Source organism: Bubalus kerabau, chromosome 10, assembly GCF_029407905.1.
Source record: "Bubalus kerabau isolate K-KA32 ecotype Philippines breed swamp buffalo chromosome 10, PCC_UOA_SB_1v2, whole genome shotgun sequence".
NCBI lineage: Eukaryota > Metazoa > Chordata > Mammalia > Artiodactyla > Bovidae > Bubalus > Bubalus kerabau.
Genome location: NC_073633.1, coordinates 100,586,831 through 100,601,045, shown reverse-complemented (window position 1 = coordinate 100,601,045; position 14,215 = coordinate 100,586,831).

Genomic DNA, 14,215 nt, shown 5'->3' with positions numbered 1-14,215 from the left:
GACTGGCAACTCATTTCATACATGATATTTACATGTTTCAATGCCATTCTCCCAAATCTTCCCACCCTCTGCCTCTCCCACAGAGTCCATAAGACTGTTCTATACATCAGTGTCTCTTTTGCTGTCTCGTACACAGGGTTATTGTTACCATCTTTCTAAATTCCATATATATGCGTTAGTATACTGTATTGGTGTTTTTCTTTCTGGCTTACTTCACTCTGTATAATAGGTTCCAGTTTCATCCACCTCATTAGAACTGATTCAAATGTATTCTTTTTAATGGCTGAATAATACTCCATTGTGTATATGTACCACAGCTTTCTTATCCATTCATCTGCTGATGGACATCTAGGTTGCTTCCATGTCCTGGCTATTATAAACAGTGCTGCGATGAACATTGGGGTACTCGTGTCTCTTTCCCTTCTGGTTTTCTCAGTGTGTATGCCCAGCAGTGGGATTGCTGGATCATAAGGCATGTCTATTTCCAGTTTTTTAAGGAATCTCCACACTGTTCTCCATAGTGGCTGCACTAGTTTGCATTCCCACCAACAGTGTAAGAGGGTTCCCTTTTCTCCACACCCTCTCCAGCATTTATTACTTGTAGACTTTTGGATTGCAGCCATTCTGACTGGTGTGAAATGGTACCTCATAGTGGTTTTGATTTGCATTTCTCTGATAATGAGTGATGTTGAGCATCTTTTCATGTGTTTGTTAGCCATCTTTATGTCTTCTTTGGAGAAATGTCTATTTAGTTCTTTGGCCCATTTTTTGATTGGGTCATTTATTTTTCTGGAGTTGAGCTGTAGGAGTTGCTTGTATATTCTCGAGATTAGTTGTTTGTCAGTTGCTTCATTTGCTATTATCTTCTCCCATTCTGAAGGCTGTCTTTTCACCTTGCTAATAGTTTCCTTTGATGTGCAGAAGCTTTTAAGGTTAATTAGGTCCCATTTGTTTATTTTTGCTTTTATTTCCAATATTCTGGGAGGTGGGTCATAGAGGATCCTGCTGTGATGTATGTCAGAGAGTGTTTTGCCTATGTTCTCCTCTAGGAGTTTTATAGTTTCTGGTCTTATGTTGAGATCTTTAATCCATTTTGAGTTTATTTTTGTGTATGGTGTTAGAAAGTGTTCTAGTTTCATTCTTTTACAAGTGGTTGACCAGAGTTCCCAGCACCACTTGTTAAAGAGATTGTCTTTAATCCATTGTATATTCTTGCCTCCTTTGTCGAAGATAAGGTGTCCATATGTGCGTGGATTTATCTCTGGGCTTTCTATTTTGTTCCATTGATCTATATTTCTGTCTTTGTGCCAGTACCATACTGTCTTGATAACTGTGGCTTTGTAGTAGAGCCTGAAGTCAGGTAGGTTGATTCCTCCAGTTCCATTCTTCTTTCTCAAGATCGCTTTGGCTATTCGAGGTTTTTTGTTTTTCCATACAAATTGTGAAATTATTTGTTCTAGCTCTGTGAAGAATGCTGTTGGTAGCTTGATAGGGATTGCATTGAATCTATAGATTGCTTTGGGTAGTATACTCATTTTCACTACATTGATTCTTCCAATCCATGAACATGGTATATTTCTCCATCTGTTAGTGTCCTCTTTGATTTCTTTCACCAGTGTTTTATAGTTTTCTATATATAGGTCTTTAGATTCTTTAGGTAGATATATTCCTAAGTATTTTATTCTTTCCGTTGCAATGGTGAATGGAATTGTTTCCTTAATTTCTCTTTCTGTTTTCTCATTATTAGTGTATAGGAATGCAAGGGATTTCTGTGTGTTGATTTTATATCCTGCAACTTTACTATAGTCATTGATTAGTTCTAGTAATTTTCTGGTGGAGTCTTTAGGGTTTTCTATGTAGAGGATCATGTCATCTGCAAACAGTGAGAGCTTTACTTCTTCTTTTCCAATTTGGATTCCTTTTATTTCTTTTTCTGCTCTGATTGCTGTGGCCAAAACTTCCAAAACTATGTTGAATAGTAATGGTGAAAGTGGGCACCCTTGTCTTGTTCCTGACTTTAGAGGAAATGCTTTCAATTTTTCACCATTGAGGATAATGTTTGCTGTGGGTTTGTCATATATAGCTTTGATTATGTTGAGGTAGGTTCCTTCTATTCCTGCTTTCTGGAGAGTTTTGATCATAAATGGATGTTGAATTTTGTCAAAGGCTTTCTCTGCATCTATTGAGATAATCATATGGTTTTTATTTTTCAATTTGTTAATGTGGTGTATTACATTGATTGATTTGCGGATATTGAAGAATCCTTGCATCCCTGGGATAAAGCCCACTTGGTCATGGTGTATGATCTTTTTAATGTGTTGTTGGATTCTGATTGCTAGAATTTTGTTAAGGATTTTTGCATCTATGTTCATCAGTGATATTGGCCTGTAGTTTTCTTTTTTTGTGGGATCTTTGTCAGGTTTTGGTATTAGGGTGATGGTGGCCTCATAGAATGAGTTTGGAAGTTTACCATCCTCTGCAATTTTCTGGAAGAGTTTGAGCAGGATAGGTGTTAGCTCTTCTCTAAATTTTTGGTAGAATTCAGCTGTGAAGCCGTCTGGACCTGGGCTTTTGTTTGCTGGAAGATTTTTGATTACAGTTTCAATTTCCGTGCTTGTGATGGGTCTGTTAAGATTTTCTATTTCTTCCTGATCGAGTTTTGGAAAGTTGTACTTTTCTAAGAATTTGTCCATTTCTTCCACGTTGTCCATTTTATTGGCATATAATTGTTGATAGTAGTCTCTTATGATCCTTTGTATTTCTGTGTTGTCTGTTGTGATCTCTCCATTTTCATTTCTAATTTTATTGATTTGATTTTTCTCCCTTTGTTTCTTGATGAGTCTGGCTAATGGTTTGTCAATTTTATTTATCCTTTCAAAGAACCAGCTTTTGGTTTTGTTGATTTTTGCTATGGTCTCTTTTGTAAGATTAGATCTCAATTACAGGAGAAAAACTATTAAAAAATCCAACATATGGAGGCTGAACAACACGCTGCTGAATAACCAACAAATCACAGAAGAAATCAAAAAAGAAATCAAAATTTGCATAGAAACGAATGAAAATGAAAACACAACAACCCAAAACCTGTGGGACACGGTAAAAGCAGTCCTAAGGGGAAAGTTCATAGCAATACAGGCACACCTCAAGAAACAAGAAAAAAGTCAAATAAATAACCTAACTCTACACCTAAAGCAACTAGAAAAGGAAGAAATGAAGAACCCCAGGGTTAGTAGAAGGAAAGAAATCTTAAAAATTAGAGCAGAAATAAATGCAAAAGAAACAAAAGAGACCATAGCAAAAATCAACAAAACCAAAAGCTAGATTGTCTTTTTTATTAATTACAGGCAACAGTACTTTCTTGACATACCCCCATGGGTACAGTCATTAAGACAGATTAACATGTCTTAAAGATTGATCCTTGAGATTTCTTTTTCTATGCAAACCATAGGGAGACAGGAAAAAAAAGTCACCTCATATAATGCTTTCAGATTTGGAATCAGTTGAGATGCTCTTGTTTAACTGGATACTCTTAAGTGAGATATTAAATAGAGATATATATTTTTTTGGTTCGAACAGATCTAATGTCAGATAAAGGCAAATATGATAAAAATGCCAGGATGCTTCTCTGGACCAAAAGGTCATTATCCATTTATGTTAATTAGGAAGGTGAAGGAAAGGGTATAGATTATACTATGAATTGCTACTTTTTTTAGATTTCTGGAATTCTTTTTTTCTCATTTGTTTGCAGATAATCTACTGAACTAATAATAGGTTATGATTAGATGTTGTCATAATTTCCTGTTTAATCACAAAACAATTTACTTAAAATGACCAAGTGCTGAGCCAATTCTGTTGATACCCTAAGCATTTTATACCAGTAAAACAAACAAACAAAAAATCAACATTTTAATGAGATAAAACAGATTTTCTATCAAGGACCAGATAGAGATTTGAAAGAAGATCCTAGAAATTTTTAACTGTCCTTGTTCATTAAAGTGAATGTCACTTATTCACTGTTATATTCAAGTCATTATTTGATATTAGAATTACAAGTGGAATCAAATATTTCTTTCGCTTCTATAAATAATAACTTCATAGATACATGTATAGAACCAAATTTTAAGTGTCCTACAATAATACAGATGTCCTACTTGTAATACAAAAACAGTAATACTAAACAAAGGCAAGAGGAGCTTAATTTACATTGAATGAATAAGAGAGTCAGAAGGTCGAGTTAAGACAGATTAAGCTGATATCAAGCTATTCCAAAATCTCAGTGCCTAACACACACACACACGTTGGTTTCTCACTCATGACACATATTCAGCGTGGTTCAGCTGTAGGTAGGGGACAGCTATACTCCTGGTAACACTGAAGGAGTCTTGCTTTGGTGCTTTCATCACCATCAAGACACAAACAAAGAAGGTAAGAAACACCGAAAAGCATGCAATGGCTCTTCAAATTTCTATCCAGAAGGGCCTGCATCACTTCTGCTCAAGTTTCTCTTGTTAAATCAACTCAGGGGACCATGAAAGATATGACCTGAGTGAGGGAAAGGAGGTGGAACAGTAAGAAGTACAGTGGTCTAGTGTGTCCAGATGCTGGAGGAGGGGTGGGGGCGGTGTTTGCTTACACTGTTATCATCTGTGAGATGAGGGTTAGAACTTTGGAAAGTGGCTACTCTGGCAGGATTTGAATTACCATTCTAAATAACAGAAAAGAAAACTTGGAGCTAGTTCACAGAAATTTTGTTTGAAAAGTGGTAAATATTTGTGCCTGACCATAATTTAGGTTATAAAGTTAAGTGTGGTGGAGAAGCATAAATAGAACAATAGCAAACTGTCACTGGATCCAGGTTTTGTGTTCATTTGGGTTCTCCCATAGCTGACCGTAAGACTGGAAGTGGGTGGAAATTACTTTATTTGAGAAGTTGTGATGGCTTTCTTGGTCTGTCAGCTGGACTGGACTACAATTCACAGTTATTCTTTAAATGACTAAAGTGTTCTTGTGAAGGGATTTGCAAATGTATACAGGAAATTAAAATTATTTGATGTGCTTACAAAGTGAAGCGATAAGATAGATAGATCAAAGGCAAGGAATGAGGTGGTTGGTGCGGCAGGCAAGTACTAGTTTGGTTTTGGAAAGGACCCTTGATTTTTTTCTTTCTTAAGATCTCTATGTCCCAGGTAGTTCAGTGGTAAAGAATCTGCCTGTCAATGCAGGAGACACAAGAAACAGGTTCAATCCCTGGTTGGAGGAAATGACAACCCACTTCAGTAGTCTTGCCTGGAGAATCATATGAACAGAACAGTCTGGATGGCTACTTACATTTCCCCTATTGTCTTCAGGAAGATGTTCCTTTAGAGAAGTGAGAAGTCTCTGCATTCGCTGTTTCTCTATTTGGCTTGGTGCTGATTACTAGCTCAGTACACATACCTTTTAATTTTCACCCTCCACTCTTCATTTCAGGCTTCCCTGGTGGCGCAGACAGTAAAGAATCTGCCTGCAATGCAGGAGACCTGGGTTCAATCCCTGGGTTGAGAAGATCCCCTGGAGAAGGAAATGGCAACCCATTCCAGTATTCTTGCCTGGAGAATTCCATGGACAGCAACCTGGTGTGCTACAGTCCACGGGGTGGCAAAGAGTCCAACTTGACTGAGCAACTAACACTTCCACTTTTTATTTCATGTTGGTATTTGAGGAAACCAAACCATTCACCTCTGTATCTAAGCTCCATCATTCACTTGATCCAGCCTCACATACTGCAGGTGGCCAAATCTTTTTGATGCCAGTAAGCACTCACTTAGAATCAGCAGGAGGGAGGAACCAGTGCCCAGAAGTCCCCATAAAGCCCAGCATACCCGTGTGTCCAGAGGTTCAACATTCCTGGGCAAAATCCAGGCACGTGGCTGCCGCATGCTGGATGAAGGTACATGCTTCGTGCCCAATTCTGTGAAAAATTAAGAAATGCCAATTTAAAAATCACTGTGTTTCATTTTCTCAGCGGGCTGACCTAATTATTACCAGCAGGTAGAGTTGGCCAATAACATGACTTTTCTTTTTCTCCTTTGGCCTCGAAGGAAAAGGCATCAGTCTCTCCCTTGTTTCTTTTCTTTTTCTTTGAATATTGCTGAAGTAGTACAAGCCAGCTCCTCTTCATACCTTCTTTCCCTTGTTATAAGTTTTGGTTCACCTGTAAAACACATTTTTACAAAAACCAGAGCATAAAAGTTGGCTATAAAAGGCCCACATGCCTTAGTGTGGTTCTTGTTGTTAGGGATCCAGGAAGACCTTGTGTTCATAGCATGCCTTGCATGGTAGCTTCTGCCCCTACTTCTTTTCTTGTCCAACCACTGTGCTCACAAACCTGGCAGGGTCAGCACAGCTCCAGGCAATTATATATATATATATATATATATATATATATATATATATATATATATATATATTATTTGACAGTGTCTTCTTAAAACCTCTAAGTTTTAAAAACAAAGTGATGGCCCTGAGGGAGTTGTCTTGACAACTCACAGATGGGTTCATGTTGTGTCTGAAGGGTTCAGAAGAAGTAGGAAAAATAAAGAGAACACGCATCATGCGAATGACCCTCGCATCCATGTGCCTTTTGCATCTGCAGAAGTCACATTGATTTTCTACTTGATTTTTTCCTTTGACTCTGTCTAGGAAAATATCTAGAGAATTCAGAGGTAGGAAAAGTGTACTGCCTACATGTATTGTTCTTCTAGTTCTTGCTAGGAAAGTCTTAAGGAAGAATATACTTAGAATTTATCTCTGCAGATAAAATGGCAAACCCTTCAGAAAACTTAGAGTTTGGTAGATGGTGAGAATCTAAATTTGCAAAATGCTAGCATGTCAAATTTCATGATGTCCTATTTACTCTGTATTTCTTGCTTTGTTGGTAAAATATATGAGCACTCATGAATATATCAGTGTTATAAATATCCCTGGGAAATTATTTGAATAAGAACATATGATATAAATCAGTTATATCTGATTTATATATTCAAATTTTGTTTTCCAGAAAATCAATTTAGTGAGATCTTGTCAGCCTTTTTCTGAGAAGAGGAGTCATAGTCAATAATTTGTACGAACATGGTTAACTAGCTTCTTTTCTGGAAGATTTCTCAGTGTTCTAAAGTCTCAAGGAGCTAGAGTTCTCAAACACATAGTTTGGAAAGCATTTTGGAAAGTAATAAGTACTTGACAGTTTCAAAAATTCACATTTTTAACTCCAGTCCTGATTTCTGAGCAAAACTCCACATGTATGTATAATTACTGCCAACTGAACATCTCTTAACAGGGAAACCTGGGTCTTATTCAGTACCTACCTCCACTGCCTAACACTGTGCCTGGCACACAGTTTATAGATATTTGAATGATTTATTAAATATCTGGAAACATGAAAATAAATGCTGATCTTCTTATTTAAAAGCTAAGTCTGAAAATACAGAACTTAGTAGATACAAGTGAATGATTGGGTTAGAAGAAAATCAATGAACATATAAATGAGTAGAGAAATGAAAGCTCAACATAATGGACTTGCTTTAATATATTATCAGATGGAAACAATTATGTGGGTCCATTGGACCACGGGTGCATTTCAACAGTATCTTTGAGACAATAATTTTTAAATTTGCCTTAAGTGATCAAACAAGTTCTCCCCTGCTCTAAGACACTATTGTAGCGTAAGTCTGTTGAGGAATCAAGTTATCTAGAATGATTGGAGAAGCTTTGCTATTTGTCTTTTTGACTCATTCTTTTGGCAGGAAACAATCTAAACATATCAGAATATAATCCAGGGGACATTAACATTCAGAGCCATGGCTTCTACTAGAAACAGGGGTTGGGTGGATGGGGACAGCATGTCTCATGGTAGAGGTTTTTCAGATTTGTTTACGTATTTATCACCAATCTCCACAGGGTCTTCAAAAGAAGTTCAGACAGAATGAAGTGGAAAATGGAAGAAAAGAAAGGGAGAAAGAGAAATGGATGAGGAAAGCAGAGAAGAAACACAGGGGAAAATAATTCTGAACACATAAGGAATAATAGAGGGGATAAAGCAGTATTACTTAAAAATAACTGAACTATCATAAGTAATATTTAAAATTTTTTTAAAAATGCCTTTGACATTTTAAGCTGTTTGCAATCTGGGAACCTGCAACCTCTCTGTTTTTCACTCTTTTTCTTCCTTCTACTTATTTAGCTCAAACCATATTAGATAGCTTCCCTGCTATGGTTTGAATATTCAATCACTCTTCATTTCTAAAACTTTGCCCTAAAGACAATCTTTTAACTTTAGCAGGCAAAAAGGGATTTTTTTTCTTTTCATTTGGACTTCCCTGGTAGCTCAGCTAGTAGCTCTGTCTGCAATGCAGGAGACCCGGGTTTGATTTCTGGGTGAGGAAGATCCCCTAGAGAAGGGATAAGCTACCCACTCCAATATTCTTCAGCTTCCCTGGTGACTCAGACATTGAGTTCTAAACAACATACTTACTGGTATGCATTGGGTTGGCTAAAAAGCTTGTTTGGGTTTTTCCATTACATTTTTCCAAACAAACTTTTTGGCCAACCCATTACTTTAGAGAAAAGTACAAATGGCTTGAGCTATGACTATACACAGAATCCTGGACAGTGGAAAAAGGTTTAGCTTTTTAGGGCTCTAGAAAGAATAATATTGACAGATTAGAGGCAGGGAAGCTTTGGAAAGAGTCATGTGAATGGGGATGTGGGAATCAATACAGTGTGTGCAGATCTTTGGGTTTCATGACAATAACCTTCAAAGCGTGCTCACAGCAGAAGTATATTAAAAATCCAACTAGACATGACTCCAGGTGGGTAAGCAGCCTCCATCCTTGACATAGCGAAGTTTAACTATTGGAACAGAAATGAAACATCTGTAATGGGTGGCATATATATACATCAACCCAAAGCATGGATTCCTCCTCATGACGGCTAGCCAAATTACTACTGATGCTGAATCCCCAGATTGCTAACAGCAGAAGTCAAAGTTGTGTATGCACTTGGTAAGGCAGTATCACACAAAGAGTTCAATTAGCCACTTAATGGAAGGCTGGTTATGTTGGACGTTTTCCATCCAAAAAGAGACAGTAATAGGTCCTTGCATGCATGTGTGCTAAGTCACTTCCATTGTGTCTGACTCTGTGTGACCTTATGGACTATAACCCTCCAGGCTCCACTGTCCATGGGATTCTCCAGGCAAGAATATTGGAATGGAGTGTCATGCCCTCCTCCAGGGGATCTTCTGGACCCAGGGATCAAACTTGCATTTCTTAAGTCTCCTGCACTAGCAGGCTGGTTCTTTACCACTAGTGTCCACCTGAGAAGCCTTTACCAGACTTGATATATGTCTGGATACATGTCAGTACCACTGTCTGACAGCTTATGAAATTCCTGATTTTTCAAGACTTGAATTCCACACATTTTTTTTTTCCCAGACCATATGATTCTTTTATACCAAAAGAAATAGGACAAAATCTTTTTTTCTTCTTTTTTTTTACCATCGGGTCCACTGCTCCTATGATATAGCATATCATTCAGAAGTTGGAAGCCTAGTAGAATGATAGAATGAAGATCAGATATGATGCCAACTCTAGAACAACTCACTGCATAATCGAGGCAGTGCCTGGGGTACACTAGTAAAAGTTCAACAGCTGGTTTTCCAAAAATAAATAAATAAATGTCCTAATGACACATTAGTCAGTTTTCAAGGTGCAGATACTCCCATCATGGCTGATTTAAAGCCACCAATATTAGGTCACTGAAAATCATCAATTGGGATACATTTTGGGAATTGATTCTCAAGATCTCCTTCCATGAGTCCAGAATAATCGATCTCCAGCAAAAGCTCTGGGCACTATCTGGAATACAGGACATACATTGAGCCAATGCCTGACATATGATGCTATGTCCAAAGTATCTACAATACACAGGTCCATAGCCCAAGAGTTTGAAGTAGGACTGGGTATTCTCAGCGGCACCCTTATTGTTTTTATTTTCAGAATTTGTATTGTTGAATCCCATGACACAAGCACCAACTGAATTGGATAGCCTGGCTCCCACAGAGGAAAGATCTCCAGGAAATAACCCAGGAAGGATTCCACGGAACTTGGAGGTAAGATCAGTATCGGGTCGTTTTGATTTCTTCACATCAGTACAGTGACGGGAAAATAGGAAAGGCTAATGATCCTATTATCACAAGATTCTAGAGTTGTTACAGACAGGGAGCTTAAAGGAATTCATCTGGAATCCATGAAAGTCACTCTCTATGGCTGCTTCAGTGCTCAGTTATAACTAAACGATCAATTGCACTAACCACAGCCTGACAAGAGCAAACAACTCGGAACTTGTAATAAACTTGACAAGGAAAGTCTGGGTGATCCCAGGAGGTGAGTGCTGGCTGACGGAAGAGCGAGAGGATGAATGCCAACCAGGGATTCAAGCCAGGGACAGGCAGGGTAGGAGTGCATTTCCTTAACCTTCCTCAATCAGTCACTCTGTGGCGAATGTGGCCAATCAGCATCTTGAAGGACTGGACGTCATGGGGGCCAAGAGGCAAAAATAAATTCAAGTGATGTGAGAAATAGCCTTCTTTGGACATGTCTTCTGCACTGATCAGTTCTCACCCTACTGCTTACTCCTGAAATTGCTGCTACAACCAGACAAATGCACACATTTTCCATTATATTCTTTAGTATTGAAGGAATCTCATTTATTTACAAAATATACATGAATTTTTATTAGGGAAAACCAGCAACAGCAATGAGTTGGGAAAAAATAGAATAAAATAAAACCTCTTCTAATTCAATATACCCACATTATCTTTCTTAATGAACTCTATATACCTTGTCCTAATTCTGACCAAAACCCTTTGATGAGCATGCAGTAAACTAAAATTTTAAAATATCCAAATTGATTTCCCCAAGGGAATTTTGTTACTGATGATTGCCTCATGATACAAGTAAAATGTCTTTGTCAATTTTTACCATCATCATTAATCACCACACACACTCTTCTCCACTTTCCTAACTTCACGTTGTCATACAATATGTTCTAAAGTTGAGAAATTATAGTATGCGATTTATACTTCCAGGGCAGTTTCAATTTGTTTAGAGAAGAATGTCTAATTTCCATAACAATAGCATGTAACTATTAAACTGTGAAGCTCTTAGTGTTTAGACGGTTAAAAGGTGCAAAGAAATTAAGATGGTATACTGACTAAAGACGGTGAATCAGATTACCAAGGATGAGAACAAAGAAGTGAGGCTAGCAGGCAGATGGAAATTGAAAAGAGGATACACTTCGAAGGTATGGAAGATTAGAATGACCAGGCAAAGCGGTTCAGTATTCTGATGCCTAGTGACATACAATCAGAATATTTTAGAATTACCACCCTTGGTGGTTGGAGTCTGTCATAGATTTTCTGAGTAGAGTGGTGACGCTGGGAAAGATTGAAGGCAAAGACAAAGGTGGCAGCAGAGGATGAGATGGTTGGCGAGCATCACCGACACAAAGGGCATGAATCTGAGCAAATTCTGGGAGACAGTGAAGGACAGGGAAGCCAGTTGTGCGACAGTGCATGAGGTTGCAAAGAATAAGACGTGACTTAGTGACTGAACAGCAACAACATGTGGAATGCAGTCTTTTGTAATAACAGCCTTATAGTCTGAATGAAAGAGTTTAAATCAAGATGGAGGCAGCAAAAAAGTTGTAGGAGGTAAGCTCAGTCTGCTGCTGCTGTTGCTAAGTCGCTTCAGTCGTGTCCGACTCTGTGCAACCCCAGAGACGGCAGCCCACCAGGTACGCAGTCCCTGGGATTCACTTTCCAAGCTCAGTCTAAGGAAATGCAAAAAACTAACAAGGTTCAAATACATTTCTTGTACAAGTTATGGCAATCAGTCAATTCAAAGATAGCAGATAGCTTCTAGTTTCTTCCTGACGCTTTATGAACTATCTTGTTAATTTTCTGTTATACATAATCTATTTTAATTATGTGGTGACATTTTTTTCCCCCTCTGACAAAAGCTAGAATTGTGTTGTGTGTATCCAGAGTCTTCAGTTTCTATTTAGAGCTTGTTGCCCTGTGGAGTTTCAAATCTCTAGCTAAAGTGTTTTCCTTTATTTGTTCCTTGTTCAGGGAAAGATCAAAAGGACTGAGGACACTAGAAGGTGAATCCCTTCATTACAGAGACAGCCCTAAAATGTACTAAAGCACTGCTCTAACGTGTGGAATAAAGTCTGACAATATTGTGCACAGAAGAGCGCTTTCACATTCTGTGAAGCATTTATAGTGACACTTAGGCGGCTCTCCTAAGACCCGTTTCTCGGCACACAGAGCAGTTTGTAACGAATGCCAAGTGCAAGTTGACGTATGCATTCGAAGCGTTGCTTTGGCATTTTCAGCTTAGGCAGCACGTCTCAAAGACTTCCCTCGACTACTTTTTTGTCTAGTCTTTGGTGCTCTAAAGGAAGGACTCAATAAGGGAGGGAGGTAGGAGAATTAGATGGATTAGGTTGTTTATTTTAAACAACAAATTCAGGGTTTTGATGGGGTGATCCATGCACTAAGCGGAGGAGTGGAATGATTCTTGACCATGTTTTGCAGCCGGACCCAAGGAATGTGGCCAATGTCAATTCCTGCCTTGCCTGCCAGGGATCCTTTGATGTCTGGGGCAGCACAGGGGGTGTCATATTCCGAGGACCACCCAGGCAAAGAGCCCACAGTCAGCTGTTGGGGACTTAGTCTCATTATTAAAATGCAAAGGATGCCCTCAGAAAGTTCCATACCATGAAGTAACAAACAAAATGTCCCAAGGAAAATAAACAATCAAAACATCTCCATACAAACAATAAGCTAAAACAAAAATATTTTACCTTGTGGCTGTAAGGCTGATGTTAACTTCTGACCAACACTCGTCATGAAAGAGAGAGCTGAGAAGCCATATTTTACCAATAATGGTGTATTTATTTAATTAACAGAGACATACCTTCAAAAGGAATAATACACGTGACGGGACCCACGGGTATTAGTTCCATTTGCCTCTGGCATGTGTAACAAAAGGAAACATTTTAATTATGGAGCAGGTTTCTTGAATAACAGTGTTATGCACCTTACATAAAAAATAAAACCCAGATGTATTAAAAAGCTGAATGTCATAAATCATTCAACTATAAGAAAATATGGGCACACATGTAGTAGTTCATGAGACAGAAAGAAGTTTCCTACATATAAAGCAAATGGAAACATTCAGAAAAGAATTTTTCTATTCATCAAAGAATAAACTATAAAAAAATAAAAAGCCATAAAAGTGAGAAAAATAGAAATAAATGATGGAACACAGACTAATTACTACACCCACACATATACCACATATATATGAACACACATTGAACCATTGCTTCTAGGAGAAACACAGGATTAGGCTTTTGCAAAACTCTGGTCACATTTTTACCAAGCAATCAATACATAGCTGTTTTTTAGGTGTGTTTCTGTTAATGCCACCTTATTGTTCATTAACATTGAACTCACAGCCAACAGCAAAACAACTCATAAATGCATGCAGTTTATTAAACACACTTGCTTTCTAGTCACTTCCTCCATAACGCATCACAGCCTTCTTTCAAACAGAAAGCCCTAGACAATACTGTGCTAGGGGGCCATTTTAAACAGCATAAAAATGCCCAAGACTTTGCACTAAGTAATCTGTGACTATGACGCCTATTCACAGTTTGAGAACTGAACTAGGGAGAAAAGAGTGCAGCCCTATTTGACTTCAGCTGGAATGTGCAAGTGATGACACTTTTTTCAACCATGCTGCTGCTGCTAAGTCGCTTCAGTCATGTCCGACTCTGTGCGACCCCATAGACAGCAGCCCACCCGGCTCTGCCGTCCCTGGGATTCTCCAGGCAAGAACACTGGAGTAGGTTGCCATTTCCTTCTCCAATGCATGGAAGTGAAAAGTGAAAGTGAAGTCGCTCAGTTGTGTCCGACTCCTAGCGACCCCATGGACTGCAGCCCACCAGGCTCCTCTGTCCGTGGGATTTTCTAGGCAAGAGTACTGGAGTGGGGTGCCATTGCCTTCTCCGTTTCAACCATGAGTGACTGTAAATTCTCTGCAGTCATTGATTTGAGGATTACAAATACATTTGATTCTTGATTCCATGTGTGAAATAGACAGCT